The 18,275-nt window shown below is 44.3% G+C and overlaps 1 long non-coding RNA gene across 2 annotated transcripts; it reads right to left on the reverse strand.

Annotated features, from left to right (window-relative positions):
- Positions 1-1,900: 1,900 nt before the first annotated feature.
- On the reverse strand, positions 1,901-13,157 carry LOC129736060 (uncharacterized). 2 transcript variants are annotated; one of them, XR_008732231.1, is made up of 3 exons: positions 11,518-13,157; positions 6,320-6,808; positions 1,901-2,501 (listed from the first exon to the last, which is right to left on the reverse strand). It is a non-coding gene; the product is annotated as an uncharacterized LOC129736060 (long non-coding RNA). The 2 variants fall into 2 exon arrangements; XR_008732232.1 differs by lacking the exon at positions 11,518-13,157 and adding an exon at positions 7,607-7,777.
- Between the last annotated feature and the right edge of the window lie 5,118 nt (positions 13,158-18,275).

Here is an 18,275-nt window from a genome sequence, read left to right on the forward strand (position 1 = left end):
CAGATATAAGGTCCTTTCTGGCAAGCAACAAAGCCACTAACGAAAGCTCTTCTGAGCTTCACGGACACATTAGACTTCAGATGCTGATGTTTCCATTTTCAACTCTATTTAGTCCTGCTGGCTGGCCTAAGAGCCCCAGCTCTGCTGTGTCACAGCTCTTCTTGCAGTATCATAAACCCCAGCAAGATGTAGGAGACTGCAAACCATATGTGTGCATGGGGATAGGTTGAGCAATTACTTATTTTAAGGCCTATGCATTATTTTCCAACAGTAACAGAGGAGATTCACACTCAAAAGTTATTCTCGAAAGGATGTTTCCTGCAAAGCTGAGAACACTGACTCACTGCTGCCATCCTCCCAGTCTCCAGAGCGTGATGCAGAGGTGAGGTAGGAGAAGGAAGCAAGTGATGTCTTGCTTTTGCCGTGAGAAATAAGGGCTGGTTTGTAACTTGGCTCTTTTCCTGAAGATTTCCAGCATGAGATGGGAGACTACAAATAGCAAATCACAGACAGCTGGCTTCTGGTGTATAGAACAGATAGGCAAAGTTTTCAACCCTCTGCTGCAGACAATTGCCTAAAATACATTGAGACCATACAGCTCAAGGAAGAGAAAGAAAGACCAGATTAGTTGACTTAATCGTGGTCTTCTCATACTGAATCTAGCATAGGTAGAGTTACAAACATTGCCATGAGGTGAGTTGACACATATATAAAGATACACCTACTCCAAAGGAGAGTGCTTTTTCTCTCTTTAACTTTCCTGTAAATACCACATTTCAGCTCTGCTGCCAAATGAATGCATTTTCTAGTGGAAACGCACTGTGGAACATGAGGAAAAAATTGGGAGCAAGTGCTGTCCCATCATTGGTTTGCACCACATCAAAGTAGGGCAGCTGAAATGAATGCAGTTACACTGGGGTGCAGCTGTGTTTACAGCAATGAAACTGTGAAGAACTGCATTATTCAGGCACTGGAGGAGTGAAAAGTGATTTAAAAGAGCTGTTTGGAACAGTTGATGCTTTTCTTTTACTTAGGTAAATTATTATTGTTACATCTACATAGCAAAAGGGCAATTTTAATCTGTCTATGACTACAGAAATACAATTTTCAGGTGATATTTGGAAAAGCTTTAGATAATGCTGGACACAGAGAAAGAGACTAACGCAAATGGAAAAGGTGTCAAACCCGTAATGGTAATGAATTTCTCATAAATGCCCTCACCGATCCCTTGCAAATGAAAACTGGGTCATTGGAAAAGTTCAGTTTAAAGTACAACCCAGTTATTCACAAAGGTTATTATGTTGTGCAAAGTTTTCATAAAAACTTTGTGTCTTCTGCCAAAATTTACAATTCCTCATTGAAAATCAAAATTCAGCTGAAATACAGTTTTGCGTGTTTTTCTGAATAAGATGATATTGCATTTGGAAACATGATGCCTGGTAGCTGTACATTTATGGCCGCAAATTCCACTTTTGTGTTCTGAGTCGGGTTAGATCACCAGACTAAACCTTATGTTTAGACTCGTCCAAGAGAGAAGCTGGGAATGCTGGAAGCTTAAAAAACCTGCCCCAGATAAAAACAAGAACGATGTTTCAAGGTTGTCTGTCTTTTTGTTAGAATTTAAATGAGTCACAAGCATGTAAACAGTAAGTAAATGAAGAACAGAGCAACACAAGAGATGATACACAAAGACAAGTAATTGTATCTTCCAGTACTTCACATTATAAACTCAACACAAGGCTAACTCAGCCTTTACAACAGAGTCACTAGCCTAGCTAGACTTCTAAATTTCAAAAGGCAAGCTTCAAAGAAGATTTGGGTGCACCTCTGGATGGGAACCTCAGCGTAAACAAGCAGTTGTTTCTCCGAGCGAAGGCAACACAGAGGGGCCTGTTACAGCAATGTTGCATCTAGGCACTAAAACATGCTGTAACAGGCCCCTCTGTGTTGCCTTCGCTCCAAGCAAAATACAAGTCTATATTCCAATGGGAGGGAAGAACACTAACAGCAAGTGATACTATAAATAAATCAGGTGTAAACCGTGTGGTTGTAGACTTCAGGAGAGGAAAATAACACACATGAGGAATTCAGTTTTTCTGCTGCTGTAAGGAGACAACTCCTAGGTTTTTAGGACATTTCACTAGTTTCAGCTGTTAAACCCTAGCTTGGAGTGGCTGACAAAGATTACAAAGGACTGACGACGATGATTAGAAAGAAGAAGTCAGAAGACATGAGGGCTGAACTCTTATTGGAGAAATTGTAAAAAGCTAACAAAAAAACCCTCAGAACAAAACAATCAACGGCAGACCTGTGACAAAAACAATTACATCCTCAGGATTTCCCCTTCACCAGCAAATACCTCCAAGCAGGCAATGGTCTCCAACTTCTTTACAGTGCTAGTAAATCATCTCAGCCCCACAAGCCGCAGGCGTCCTGGGCAGCTGGTGCAAGGGCTGCTCTGGCTTTAGCAGCTGGACTCTAGAACGGACCTTTGTTGCCTCCTGAAAAAAAAAAAAAATATGTTTTTTTAATGGCAATACAACACCTTTGCCTTCACATCACGCATTCTTGTGCTCAGCTCAACCATGACCTATGTCTCATTTGTCCAAGGAGTATTTAAAGAGAGGTTTCAAAATGCCAACAGAATTTAATAAATTCTAATATCACAGTAGTGAAAGGATGCTCTTGAAAGGCATTTCAATGGTGTTGAAAAGAGGTTGAATGAGGGACAAACCCCAGTCAGTGAGGAGATACTGGGAAAATACAATCTCCATTATGCATTTAATATCAGATGTTGATAATGTACTGTATGAAACAGTCCTGCGTGGGAAAAGAAATGAGAGCCTTCACTCTCTTACAGTGCCAAGCTGTCCACTGACATAGTAGAATGAAAGTAAGAAAAAGATACAAACATGGAGAAAAAGCATTCAGGCAGCTTTCCTGTCGATGCTGTACAGTCTTTCCAAAAATCTGAGCAAGTGGCCTGAATGAAATTAATAATCAGCTTTGATTAGAGGACCTTGCTGTATTAGCTATTTATTTATTTATGTACCCGCACACACCCACGGGCAGCAATGAGGTAATAGTCAATGTCTTTATTTCTAATGATGTGGCATATTTTTCCCAGGTTATGAAAGGCAGGTTAATATTTTATCTTACATCAATAAGTCTCTCTGTACTAAATACATAAAGGTTATTCTTGAAAACATACTCTGGCATGGCCATGAACTTACTGTAATAGTTTGTAGGAGGAAGAGTTCACTAGGTGTCTGAAGAATTTCACTGCAACTACGTGAATATACTGATCTCGATCCCCGTTACACATATTGTTGCACGTGATGTTACGGGCCGGTATTTGAAATACATGACTTACGAATTCAATATCATCTCTTATAGGCTCTGTTTCACCAGCATAGTCACTGGATGACATTGATTTCTTCTCTCTCCCCCTGCTTATCTCAAGCTCTTCCATTTTGCTTGTCTTACTGATTTTTCATGTTCACTTCACACGTTATCTCACCGGAAGCCGGTAATGAATCAATGTGGCCTCCTAAATACATGTTCTGTTACAACCCTTCGGAAAGAGCCACTTGCAGCTATCTATATCAAAATCGACTCAGTAGCTATTGCACACATCTAAACAAGAGAAAACATAGTTGTCTCAACCTGACTCACAGAAGGCCTGTACAGTCTTTCTGGGTGCATGTATTTTTAAACGCCTGCCATGATAATATGAATTTAAAAGGAAAACCCTGGAACAAGCTAGACTGAAGTCCTTAATTTCAATTAGTTAAATTTTTAGTGGCTCATCTCACAACCTTCTGCCTGGAAGCTGTGTGCCTTCCTCTCAACCCCTTCTTGTCCTATATCCAATATTACTGGAAGGCCTTCAGGGCAGGGACTAGCTCTTATTCTCTGCTTACGGTGCCATAACACACAGCTGTTCTCAGAAAGAGACCCATTGGCACAAAAGGGACACCTGAAGCGTAGATAACAGTAATACTAATTACGCGAAATAATGCCAGGACAGCTATGATGACAAATTGTTGCTATTTTTACTCCCTGCTGGTCTTACATCTTTAGGTAACATTAAAATGTAATGGTTAGTTCATTCCCATAGAAGTACTCTATTTATTCTAGCTGGCCTGCTGCAGTACATAAAGGTTCTGATACAGCTTTCTGCTATACAGAGACAGGTCTAGCTGAGAAAGGAACACTTGTACTCCAAACTGCTGCTTGAAATTAGTCAAGAGTAATAACACAGGAAACTAATTTACACTTGAAGATGTTTTAAATGGGTACTTGAGGGAAACACAGTAACATCATAACACCCTAAATTAACCAGCACCTCACTGAGAGAAAACAGGATGTTAAATTCAGGGATTTCTCCTAAGAGATTTCACGTGAGTTAAAAATCTGCTCAGCTGAACAAAAGTAGAAGATGCATATGTTCATTTTGGAGCTCTCCAACACAAAAAAGCCAACACTGAATTTTTAACATCCATCTATGCAATGCAGTGATGACTGACAATATTTGTGTGCCTTATTTATTTGCAGGCTCACACAAACCTCATCCTATCCCGCACTAAAATGGGGTTCGAACAGAGACTTGTCACAGAGGCCACCAGGGCCCTACAGTAAAGGTCAGTGGAGCCTGCATGTCCCTGGCTTGCATCAACCACCTGTGCTTCCCAAGTGACACTGCGCTGGCTGTGTCACAGCTGGTTCCAGCTACCCACTACAGGACTTCCCGGCGGGATTAAAAGTGGGTTTCCATGACTGCATTGTCTGAGCAGCCTCCTGTGAAAATCCAGGCTCAGCGTATTTGGAAAGACTTCATGGCTTGATTTGCAATGGATGAGAGCTCTCTCATTCCCATCTAACTCACTAAAGTCCAGACAGCTAAAGACTTTTCTCAACCCTGAACAAATCGTGAATGCGTTGGTAACAAACTTGAAGGGCTTGCTTTGCTAGAAAACAGCATCTTGGTGTTCCACTTGTTTCTGCTTGTGCTCTTTACCAGCAAATGCTGTCCTAAACATGGACAGACAAATCAAAATTCATGCTGAATTATACAGAAAACAAATCGCCAGAGCTGAGTGAACACCAAAACCAGTGTGCAAACCCTCTGGGAAAAAGGAACTGTGTAACTCTTCTGCCAGGGGGTGGTTTTGGCAGTGAGAAGGGTTCAGTCGTATGAGGTGTCTCTAAACTTCCCAATCCCGACAGCAAAACTTGAATTAGCCTGCCTTTTGCCATCAGGCATGTGGGAGACTAGATTACATTGTCTGGGCTGAGCAACACCTCCCCATTCACAACCATCATCTGGAAGCCCTTGCCCAACTGGATCTTTTACATGGGCTCTGCTGCACTCCTGGGCAAGGAATTTAAATTCATTCATTCAAGCAGAAGGACTAAAACACTTATTTCAAAGCAACAACAAGTAAACAGAAGAATCAAAATCTCCTACACTCATTTACTTTTACAAGCTGTTTCGACTTTGAAACCAAACCAAAAACCCCAAGAGGCACCACAAGGCTTACCAGCATTGCAATTAAACTGTGAGATGACATTTGGGTTTGTTAGCTCTGCTGTGGCTAAATGAACAAACGGCTTATATGATATTAAAAGATTATTTTTTTATCTTCTCAGAAGCCCTTCCCCATTTACACGGCAGAGCATGTGATGCATTTGCCCTCCTCTTCTTTGTTGCTGTTTTTCAAAGTCTCAGTAAAGCTTCAGCCAGCGGGCCCTATGTGATGTCTCAGGACCAGCTGTCATCATGCTTCACAGCTATGAGAGTAATTCAGTTAGCATGTCTTTTATACAGTGCTTGCTACAGGGAGATTTCAAAGCCCCTGCAGCTCCAGAGGTGCCTACACCAGGAACACTGCCGTGTGAAGTCTGAGGACATTTCATGAGCTACACCTTGCTTCTGCAGCAAATTGCCAGTGGTAGTCAGCAACTGCTTTACAATATCCTCGCAGTTCTACCAGATCTATTTATGAGAAGCCTAGTTAAAATGAACGTGGTTGAGCCAATTAGACTGTAAAGGTCTTTTAGGTAATTGCTTTGGCGTGCTTAAAATTTCCAGTTGTACAGGGTGCTTCACAGTGACCTCTGAGCTCTGGCAGGTCCGGGAGATCCTCCCTAAAGAGGTCCCCCTGCCTCTTCCTGGCTTAATCCCATTTCTACCTATATGGGCTCCTGAAAAGCACAGGTTTTACTGCCATCTAATGTCAACCCAGACTGCATAATCTCCTGCTGCTACAGTATTAGACTAATGCCATTAGATCGTTATTCTCCTGAACCTACTTACCTGCAGCAGGACACAGGGGTCATCACAAGTTGACTCCCCCGTTGCAGGAACTTCCCAGCTAAATCCTGCTCAGCTCTTCGCAGCGTCACCCTGCAGCCTGCGAGTCCTGTGAGTCATTTTTAGTACTGTCTGGAACCAGCAGCTGGCATCCGTCATGGTACTGAGGAGCATCCAGGAGAGGGGCTGGGAGAGGCTCAGTTCTCAGGTGGGTGGCTGTTGCGGGGAGTCCAGCCAGTGGTAGCACGTCACTAGCCCTGCTGCCCTGTCCCAGCCCGTGGTGGAGGTCTCGTGCCTGAAGATCCCATGGGAGAAGGCTGAGGAGTACCACCGTGGCCGTGTGGCACCCACCCCTTGCTGACCTGGGCTGTCCAGTGGGCTGCGGGTTGCTCCACAGGGTGACACCAGCGAGAGAGCCCGGCCTCCTCTCACCAGCCAGATTTGGAGGAGCAGAAGAAAATGTCACCCGGTACAGCCACGAAAGACAGCGTACTGCAAAAAAAAGGAGAAATGGGCTCAGGTGCCGCGCACACCCTGGCAAAAGGCAGGAAGGCACATGCCTGTTTCTCGCACGTGCTGAGTTTGAACTGCCTGGATGGGACTGCAGAGGCACAGCAGTGTCCTTTAACTAGAGACTCCAAGTGCTTATTTCAGCATCACTTCCTACCATAACAGATTTACACAGCACTCAATCTCATTCTAATTGACCAGAACTGCTGATTGTGTTACAATTAAATTGCAGTCTAATTTTACTTAGCTATAACTGATAGGACACACAGCTATAGAAATTAAACCACATTGAAAGGAATCTGCGCTGAACACTGGTGTGAATATTAGGCTGGAATTAAGCTGAAGAAATGTGGCAACAGGCTACCATCACGGCCACCACTATTCAAAGAAATTAATATTTAGGGACCAAGGGAATCTAAAATAGTTTTCCAATGTGTTTTTTCTGCATCCAGCACTCTAAAATAGAATTCAGATTTCCGTTAAAAGGACAAAAGCTGAGACTGTCAGAGGACAGTCATTGCAGGTTCAGCTTTTTCAGAGGTGTTGACTGGATACTTACTGTTGGGTATACTGGTGGGCTGAAGCCCATGCTTCTAATGCCTGTTTTTCTACTGTCCTATTTCTTCCCTCTTGCCAGACCAACTATTTTATTTAGTGCCTCGTAGAAAAGTCAGCTCATCCTACAGATAAAAGATCAAAGATGTTCATTGTGCAAGCCCTAGAACTAGGTCATTCAGCTCCCCTTCTAGATTTTATCTTCTCTCTTTTGTATTAACAAACCTGCAATGGAGGTGGCTTTTTACATTCCTTGGGCATTGAAATGAAAGCTGCCAGCACTTCATCCCCTGCAAAAACATGAGAAAAAGCCCTCTGTAATGCTGGAGAGCAAATACCTGGAGGTCCCAGCTGCCATGCCATGCTCTCTGTAGACCATAAGCTTTACTAAAGCAATTGTACATACACATTTCCAAAAGCTTTTTTTTTTTGCTTTTTTTTTTTTTTTTGGGGGGGGTGGGGGTGGGAGGGGGGAGGGAAGGGGAGACAACGACAACAGGCAGTGCTGAAAAATTTATCAACCTCTCTCCATACATAACAGGGACCACAGACTGCACCAGCAGTGTTAATTTAACGTCAGGGAATACTCCCTCCCAACAGGCCAATAAACCCAAACCTATGTAAGGGTATATACTTTTATACATACCAGTGTTTGATACTGCTTTCCTTTTGGCACTGCAGTGGTGACAGGGCACCCACAGATTTTACCAGGAAATAACCCCATAATGGCGACTTCATCAGCTTCAGCCACTGCCGGGTTTACCTGGCAGCAATATGTACACCTCTGGTCTCCTCCAGGATTTCATTTTTAAGGGCAGGATAGCTCACAAGCATTTGGTTTTCCATTGATAAAACATACTATTTTCAACAATGGAGTTCAAATCCCAGGTATGCAGTGGCTCATGTGGCTAGGCCTTCTCAAGAGAGCTAAACCACAGAGTGAGGCTTTGTTGCTCAGGCAGAAAAACCACCTAGAAGAAACGTGCTTTGGTCACTAGCCTGCCAGACCTAGGTGACGTTCCTCTGAAAGCCAGGCCACGGCAGGACTTTCAGCCCGAGAGCTGCAGGCTGAAAGCTGCAGAGCCATACTGTAAGATATTGTCTGGTTTCACTAACCACATGAGGTTAATGTGCAGAGAGCTATTAATCCTCCTACAAACAGATCATTTTTCAGTTCATTAAACATTATTGCTAAAGTACCAGTAGCTCTTCCTCAATTACTCACCTCTGAGAAAAGTGGCTCACAACTAAGTAAGAGGAGAAATAGATATTAAACCGTTTATTCCCATGAAATCTCATGCCATGCAGGATAATTTCTGTCATTTCATTAGGGCGGGTGTACAGAGGGACTGGGTTTGTCTGCACTTAATTATTTTGTTAATGCTGAAGAGATATGTATTTATTCGGCCAAGCAAGCATTCATTTTATGCTTCCAGAATTTGTACGATGGGCAGAGCTGACCAACCTTTTCCTTCCAATCCCTTCCGTCACACTGCTTGACTCTGTCCCTCCAGCAATATAGAAAGCCAGCCCTGTGCCTTTTCACCCGGCTCCATGGTTCCTTAGCAGAGGGCTCCTACAGACATGTGGGGCCATCCCTTTGCTGATTGTACATCTGGATTCCAGACCCTGGCACAGCACCGGGCACTAGCAGGAGGTCGCTGCTTTTGCTGCTGGAGACAGGCTGGGGGGCAGAATCAAGGTTTGAAGGAGGCAGCAAGGAAGAATGTGACCAGGAGAATACTGTATTTAAGCAGATCCTTTCTAAGCTTGCCTCTAAAGGAAGGAGAAAAAATACCCAGTAAGTGTGTGGTAGGAGGACAGGACACTGGGAGCAGATTGGGGAGGATGCCTGGTGCTGGGTGAGAAGGGAATCTTAGAAATCTTAAAAAATGCAAAGCTACCTTTGAAATCATTGTAGGCCGCGCCAATCTGGATTATTAAAAGCATCCAGTTTTACTTGTAAACGGAATTTGCTCAAAAAATCTGATCAATTTATGACTTTCAGATCCAGCCCATGGATACAACCCCCAGCAGAACTCCATTTCATGCCTCCAGAACAGCTGTCAGCATCGTGAAACCTCAGTTTTCCATCCAAACCAACAACCAGCAGACCTAACTGCTTTACTTACAAAAGAACTGATCAAGGAATTAATTTCCATCCAGGTCTTCATCATCCACTCTTATTTAAAAGCAGTGTCATGGTCCTCAGAATAATCCTATTATGCAGTACAAATCGGTCCAATTCTTCAGCTGGGAGCAAAGTGCTTTAGTGCTACTTTTTCCCCAGCTGTCAAAGTTGTTGTGTGACTGCCGATTTGGGGAAAGAAGTAACATTTAGATTTGTGTTCCCAACCGTGGACTCAATTTTGAAACCTTTACCCTGTACTCTGCATTCAAAAGCAATGACGTATAGATGGCAACTTCCTGAATTGAATGGATAGACTCCAAAAAAACAATTGATCCCAGATTCTATGCTTTCCAGTATTATAGCTTGTCCTAAAGGACAGACTCCTTTTCAGAGTACCTGTTCAGCAGGTCTGTTGGTCTCAAAGTCAGCCACAGACTGGGGCTCCATCATGCAACAGCAAACTCCTGACCTCAGGAGAGCTGCAGAGCCCAAATTGCAGCTGGTCTGTTCGGTGGGAATTTCTGTTAATCAAGTTGAAAAGAGTGAGATCTTCCCAGATCATCAACAGGTAGGAGATCCACACTTAAAGTGAGGACCAAGCTTGCTCGTTATAGGAAGCGTTGATGTATCTACCTGTCTTCAGCAATGAGAGAGAGAGCTCACAGAAAATGTTCAGACTGCTAAATTAGCTGAAATTGAGCCCCTGAACATGTGAAATGGGAGTACTTCCATTAAACTGACCCAAGCTAACCTAAATAAATGTAATTCCAAATGGTTTTCTTACTGATATCTAGACTTATGGGCTCGGTCCCTAAGTCTCATGAGATGTCTGCTTGCAGGAGTGTGCAATGCTTGAGTTATATTTACGGGTTTAATCTAGACCAGGAATGACATTGGTAAGGATTACACTCTAATCAATCTGACCTACAAACTATTTATCTTGGGATTCTGTATCTCGTGATCAATAAATTCCAGAATTAAGTGACATGTCTGCATGCCCTTGCCTCCTAGGGAACCTTTATGCTTCCCAAACAAACAAGCCAGCGCCACTCGTTTCATTTCATGAAAGGGAAGGCAAGGAGAGGCTTAGGAGAGCTTTGGGTCAAATAGACAAGTGTATTTAGGTGCCTGCAGCCCCCCAGCAATCAATAGGCACTCGGGCACCTAAGAGACTCACTGGTGCCTGTCCTTAGGTAGTATTGGCAGTTTCCAAAAGGTAGTCTAGCAGCAGCTGGCTGGCCATATGGGCTGCATCCATTTCTGGGTGTGCTCAGCCGCCAGCGAGGTCAGTGGGAGCAGGCTGACTCCTGAATCAGAGTTTTGCCTGCGCTCACTTTGCCACCTCCTAATTCACATTTGGAGGCAGCCAGGGACCATTCAAGGCCAATGCCATCAAGCATTCTGAAATTCTGTTCCTAAACCCACATCCGATGCCTACTTGCAAGCTATTTGGACAGGTGCAGGCACTATCCTGTGATGTTGCACAGCGTCTGGTACCACGCGCTCCGGCTCTGGGAGGCAAGTCCTAGTATTGTAACTAGTGTGTTCATCCTCAGTAAAATTGACCCAGTTTTATTTCAGTGGCACTGTATCATTAATAGATCTGTCACAAACCCATAGCTTCAGTTTCCTGGCATTATCAATAGGCTATCTTTTTTCTCTCTGAGGTAGTGCAACCGCACACTAAGTCTTTGTGGGGAACAGCTGCATCTAAAGCTTTTGCTTCATGTGTTTTCTGACACGACATTAACCCTTTAGGTTAACCTTTAGGTAAACCCTTTAGGCTTCCTCCAGGCTCTGCACAAGCAAGAGTAGCCTCAGCAGTGGATCACTTTGTAGCACTTAGATACATTTACATGACCCGAGTTAGCCTGCCATGCCTATACAGGAAGGTATGTGGACAATCAAAGATCACATAAGACCATCTAACTCTTCAATCTCTATTAAGCATGACACACTTCAAATAATGTATATGAATGTTAAATCTTACTATAAAGCCACTCACCTGAAGTTACTGCTGTTTCTCAAGACCACCTTGAATGCAGCCAGGATCAGTGCTGGAGTTACCGATGTGAGCTCAGTGCCAGTTTTCTGCTGTTGGTTGCTTTTCTCGCCTTTTTCTCTTTTCAAGTTGCCATTTTTAGCACCTTGTGCCAAATAAATCACTGCTTTGGCCCCAGGAACAATTAGCTGCTGCCTGCTGGCCATGTCGAGGCAGCTCTCATTGTTCAGCAGAACTAAGTGTCCATAGCATCTCAGCGTGCAGTAGGCTACGCCTGCCACATCAGAGTGATGCTACCCAGAATGACCTGAACCACGGTATGAGCTCACCAGCCCCAACAGGGAGAGGCAGTAAAACATCCCAACCAGAAGAGTAAGTTCCCTTTCTTCAGGGCTAACATCTTTCTTCAGGGCTATCATTTCCACCAGCAGCCAAAACTTTGTACACAGTTAACCTTAATGGAATTAATACACTCACAATACCAGGGGAAAAAAAAAATAAATGCCTTCAGTACCTTTCTTACATTGTGGGAAATGCTATTGATTTATTTATTTGAAATAAATCTTTTTTTATTTATTAGGAAATTACCTACAGGGTATCAGAAGTCCCTCCATGTACGAGTTGCGGATGTTAGGCTTTAGGCTACATTTTGGATTAGAGCTTGTTCTGCAATACAGCTGGATGGATGGCACCAGGGAGGCAGTCGGACACAAGCTATTACACCTGCTGGCTGTGGTTTGAGATCTTGCCAACGGTGAGATCAGCCAGGGCCTTCAGCAGGAAAGAGCCCTTACGGCTGTAAGGTAGGACACGATTCTCATGGAGCGCACTCTCAGGTCTATGGGTGCTGAAATAACCTGGCAGGTGCTGGCGAAGGGCTAATTAGTTTTCTCCCCTCGCTGAGCCTGGCTTACACTTCTGTATACCAGCCTCAGCAAGGAGACGCAACACATCTGTGCCTCCTCAGGATCTCGCTTGAAGTGCCTCAGCCCAAAGCAGGTGCCAAGTCAGAGAAGGTGATCAGGAAAAGAGGTGCAATGAACTTCACATTGAGCTGGTTTGAGATGGTTGGCAGCACCAGCCGTGGCTGCTCACCCAAGTGAGGAACAGGCAGTGAACAACCTAGTCCCTTCCTGCATGTCATGGACCCCACAATACAGGCAGGGTCTCTGTACCAGCCCAGAGGGGCTAACCTCTCCTCACGGTCCCAAACCTGGTCTCCCACTGTTGTTATTTTAGCTGTATCTCGTTTTGTTAAACAGTGAGGCTGGTTGAAAGAAGCTACAAAACCACGGTGCACCACACCACCAGCCCTAAAAGCATCAAACACTGACACCAACTGTGTCTGCTGAGAGAGTCCACAAACACCAAAACTCCCAAGTGGAGAGGTCAGCATCCCTGCTTTGACCAGAAACACATACATACATTATTTTAGGAAAGTATGTTTTAAATTACCGACAGATTTCTCTGGAGCCATGTCTTGGCACCACACAGCACTGACTGCAATCACGTGCCCGCGACCTAGGGTCTCACTTGATGCACATCATCTATCCATTGGATATAACCGGCTCCAGAGTTTCATAAACTCTGATCTCACGCACGCAGTGTACTTTCTAATCATGTAATCTTGTCAGTCATTGTACTGCAGCTCTTGGGGTGGGGGGGTGGGTGTGTGTGTTAGAAAAAAAGGGAAGGTTAACATACAAAAGGAAGGTTTCTGTTTTACAAAGCTCCCTTTATTCACCTGAATCCTGCTAAGGTCAAGAGAGAGTCTGCTACTGACTCATAACAGCATTTGGATTGAGTGCTGAATTAGAAATCACGCTTTGTACAGTTTCAGTTCAGGAAAGAACTAGCTTCCGAAAAGATCACATGGTGCCAACTTTTGTCTTTTCTTAGCTAAAGTCCTAGGAGTACTTTCCAACACTTACTCACCAAATGAGAGCATTTTTCACTTCTATAACAGTTTTAATAGAAGTGTGGTGTTTAAAGAGCCCATTTCTAATGGGCTGCTTCCAACTCTTACAGCCTTGGGAGAGGAACAGGTCCCCAGGCACCATCCATAGCCAGATCCACCCAAATACCCTTATGAGCCCAACCAGCCTGGGGTGGCACTGCAGAGGACTGTCATCTGTACAAACTTCTGATCCCTAAAGGTGCCTGCTCTGACTTTTGCAGTGTTTCTGAATGGCTTTTTCATTGCTGGTTCCTTACAGCCCCTTCCTATAGGCAGCTGGGTCTGGTGTGCAGTCACTCCCATTGCCACCACACACACACACTGAGCTCCTCTCCTCCACCTCGTTCCAGCAGACCCACCACCTCTCCTCTGAGCCTGCAGAGAACTAAGTGGACAAGAAGTGACTCCTTAACCCCCAAAAGTAAATAATTTCCTGCCGAGTCACCTCTGAGAACTGGCTTGCTGTCACAGGAGTTGCAGCACTAGCTGGTGGAAACTGTGGAGGTGTACAAAGGCAGGTCTGCCTCTTTCCGTGGTATCTTGCCATGAGCTGACTTTTGCCTGTTAGAAGCCATAGCTGTCATCTCCTGCGTCTCCCAGTAATTTTCTTTCTTCTCTCTGAAGTGATGCCCTGGGACTCTTTTTTCCTCACACCTCTTGCACCAGGGCTCAGTGGTAAGCGTGAACGGAGCTATGAGTTGTCGACGTGTGGCTGGCTGTAGGGAAAGGGTACATCTAAGGACAGATTTTAGATCCTCTCCCTCTCAGGCAGAGGAAATTTGGGGTACAGTTTCACATGGGTTGTGCTTGCAGCCACCCAGGAATGTTACCAAATTTTTCCCTCTGAATTTCCCCCATCTAAGCTTTACAGTCATTTTTCCTGGCTCAGCAGCACTATTTTCAGCATGTGCTGTCTTCCAGTGACATCTAGGGATACCGACTGGAAACAGCAAGCTGGCCATTAAGATAAGCATTGTTTAAAACCTATTTCAAGCTGAAAACCCCCATTCATTTGATAGAGACCAATTATTTAATTGCTTTTAAAAAAAAGGTCAGGAGACCCCTATCTCTCCCCAGAAACATAAAATAAACCCCAATTTGTCATGGCAGAATTTGTATTTTTAAAAATCTTTTGTTGCAATCTGATAACTGTTTGTAAAACTTCAATTGCACAATGGACACAAATCTGTAGATCTTAAATAAGCCAATGGCTGAAGAAACAATTGCAATTAAGATCAGGGGAAAAGCATCCTGCCATGTTTTGCAGGATTGACGCATCATACTCCCCAAGGCCCACTCCTCACCTCATGTTTCATTAGCATTAATTTCATAAAGTGGCAACACAAGACATGGCACTGACTGGCATAACGTTTCACTCTGGTACAAAGAATGCAAGATAATAGCATTTCATTACTACAAAGCACATGAAAACGGAAAAATTCAACAGGAAGACAGAAACACTTTGACGTCAAAAAAGCAAGTTGCTTCCTGTAGCTGGATCTACTATTTACTCGTTACATTTATGGCAGTCCTCCAGTCACAAATCAGAGAGTCACCATATTTGGTGTTTCACCTACACAGGACAACGATATAGGCCATATAGGCCCATAGCTCTTACCTGCAGGGTGAGGCACAACCGACGGGATGGAAGCAGTAGAGCAGAGGGAACGGTGCCCGCATCTAGACTGCTCTGTAGCCTAGCTTGATGTCAGACTTGAGTCTGCAGTGTTGAACAGCTTATTCCTGTAGGAACAAGGCAGCAGCAGCAGCAAGGCTTCCCACCGTGCCTTCATTTCGTTACTGAAGGAGCAGGCAGGCTTCCTCCAGCGCACAGCCAGGGACAGCCAAGCAGGATTACTACCTGCCTGTGCAATATATCACATCAAGGGTGCAGAACCGCCTACGCTAGCCCTTTCAAAATCGACTTTGCCTGACTGTACAATCCACATCTGCTCTGGATTTCCTCCTGTAAATTCCTAATTCTTCACAACGCAGGACAGCAAAAGAATCCTGCACTCATTCATGCTTGGACCTTTGGAGAACCCAAGAAAATAAGTCTCTTTGATGGCAGGAGGAAACATGGAGCGTATTCTCAAAAGGAGAAGACATCAAAAGAAGTGCTCATACATGTAACAGGGGCTTTTATGTCCAAACCTGACGTATTTAAATCTACTTGCATGTAACAACAGTGTGGAGAGGGTGAGAACAGAGGCAAGCCGGTGATTTCTCAGGACCTTTTTGTCCAATGAGATAGAGCCGTGCCAGCCGAGGCCCAAATTCCAGCAATCAGGAAAAACTCTATCCAAAAGTAAAGGTCAAGTAAACTTTTGAAAAATAAGTCAGTGGATGCTTCACCAGTATCAGCCCTGCAAGATGTGATCCTGCAAATATGGTCTGTCCAATTCTATTAACTGGAGGGCAATTTCTCTTGATACATATCTGCGAAGGAACTAGAAAAAAACCTGACCCCTTTGCTCTCAGCAGCCACTTTGCCAGATCACTTAACTACTACAGAAAGTGGCAATCGCAAGCCACACCTTTTGCTTGTTTCTGCCACCTCTGCTGTTCCCATCACACAGCAGCCTACCCGAGGGCAGCGACATGCAACTTGCGCATTCCCGATGCTCACAAGAGCAGCACCCGTTGCAGCATGCTCTCCGAAGGCCCACACAACCCACGCTGTGCCTTCCGCACGTAGACCTGAGAGAAAGCACTGCTTCAGGACTGATTTAAGGCACTGAAATAAGTACAGCAAGAACTCTTCGGGCAGCAGATGCCTCTCAAGGTAATGTAAGACGGCCTTCAATTTTAATAGCTTCTTTGCAGAAATAGAACACCTAAATATGCACTTGGAAGATTCTCACATTGTCTCCTTATATTTAATTGGTTCAGCTAATCTTTCCTTTTTTAAGCAATCCCTAATGCCTTCCTCCTGAAAACATACCTTAACAATGTGAGTATAAGTAGCCTGAAATCAAATTGAGACAGGTAGTAAGATACTAGAAAGTAACAGAAGATTAGAGATGATCTCCGGAGGGGGCACAGGCAGGTGGTGTACACTGCGTAAACAGAGCAAAGATTACAGCCTAGACAAGAATCTGGCAAGCAACACATCACCACCTTTGCTAACAGCCTGTAGAGCCTCCAGACAGCTATAGAAGGGGTATTACCATTTTAAGCACGTTTCCTTTGCATTCCTCCTGCCTGTAGCCTCATCCAGCAATATGCAGCTGCCAGCAACAGGGTGTTCTTGCTTTCATACACAGAATTATGTTCTCAGATGCTCATTTTTTGTCTTCCAAATGTTGGGCTTGATGATTTCTAGAACATTACAGGCTTGTTTGGTCCCACCCCGCAGTACAATTCCACAGCAGACAACTGTCAATCCTCCCTACTCAGAGGGTGCTGCCCTGGAGTTGTTAGGATACTACTTTTATCACACAGACAAGAAGTAATTAAAGGACTGTAGAGACAGACCAACAGTAGATGCCCATTTCTGTGTGGCCAAACCACTTCCCGTGACCAGAGTGCTCTGGTACTTTGCATTTATTGCCAGAGACCAGCTGTGTATCAGCCTGCACTGCTGTGAGAACCAGCCCACACCTTGAAATCGTGCAGCTGCTTCTGTGCAGTGCAAACCGCCAAGGCAGCAGAAGCTGCCGTGTTCAGACTGGCTTCAGGGGCAGGCAACCTGAAGGGCTCTGCATTGCTGTACTTGGAAGCAAGATGCAGACACCCCCTTCCCTCTCACCCTCTGTAAAACCCTTTCTATCTTCCACAGCATTACTGAACCATGATTTGCTATCAGCGTGACTTACGCCAGTACTGGAATTCACTTCTACCACCAGGAGAAATGAAACAATTTGATGACCCCAAGAGGTGTCCCTCCCCTCAGTGCCCTTTAAAAACAGCTTAGCAAGCAAGGCAAGTGAGACAGGGATGGATGAGGACTCCAGGCCCAGCTACGTTCAAAACATAGCACCATTCACAGTATTTTTAATGAAGTAAAGATACTACTAGACAATCAGAAAGTTTCTTCATGCCACTGCAAAGTCTTTCCTAAAGTTAAGGTAAGGTAGTAAAACACTCTTCTTTCAATATACTCTATAAGGACCTTTTTCATATAAATTCTCACTCTTATAAATTATCTTGAATAATGTATGGATCAATTTACAGGTTATTATTCACTAAAGGAACCTGGACAGTGGTTTTGTTCTGTATCGTCAAGTCCTAATCTAGATCTGGGCTTTGAGTTACAGGTGTAACTCAAAGATACTGACAGTATCAGATACTGACAAGTATCAGTTTGCAGGGCCATCCTTCTCACCAGTGTTACCGAGCACAGATGTGCTGATACTATCAATATCTGTTCGGTCTGTTTACTGAGGTGTAACTCATTGCTCACCAGGAGGTACCCCTGTCGCGTAAGTATCTAACGTCTTCTGTTGGAGAGTAGCTGAAGGCCGTTTCCTCCACACCAGGGGCTGCCCTTTGGTAGGTTTTGCCAGCAGGACTCTTGAGAATATCTAACTTTTAACCTTTCTTAGCCCAGAAACATCCTCTGATTACACATTAATGCATTGTGTCATTTTCCGGGTCTACCTAAAAGAGCAACCTTCTAATTCATCTGTGGGACAGCTACTGAAACACCTGCAGTGCCACCTCTCCCATGGGGTTAACAGTCCCATCATGATGCCCAAGGATTGTCTACCTGTACTGCAGGAACAGCAGTTTCCCTGTCCAATTGTGAGAGGAACTAGGAAGACAGCTGACAGCTAAATCCTGTCTTCGAGGAACATGACCA

This window comes from Falco cherrug, chromosome 4 (assembly GCF_023634085.1).
Source record: "Falco cherrug isolate bFalChe1 chromosome 4, bFalChe1.pri, whole genome shotgun sequence".
Taxonomy (NCBI): Eukaryota; Metazoa; Chordata; class Aves; order Falconiformes; family Falconidae; genus Falco; species Falco cherrug.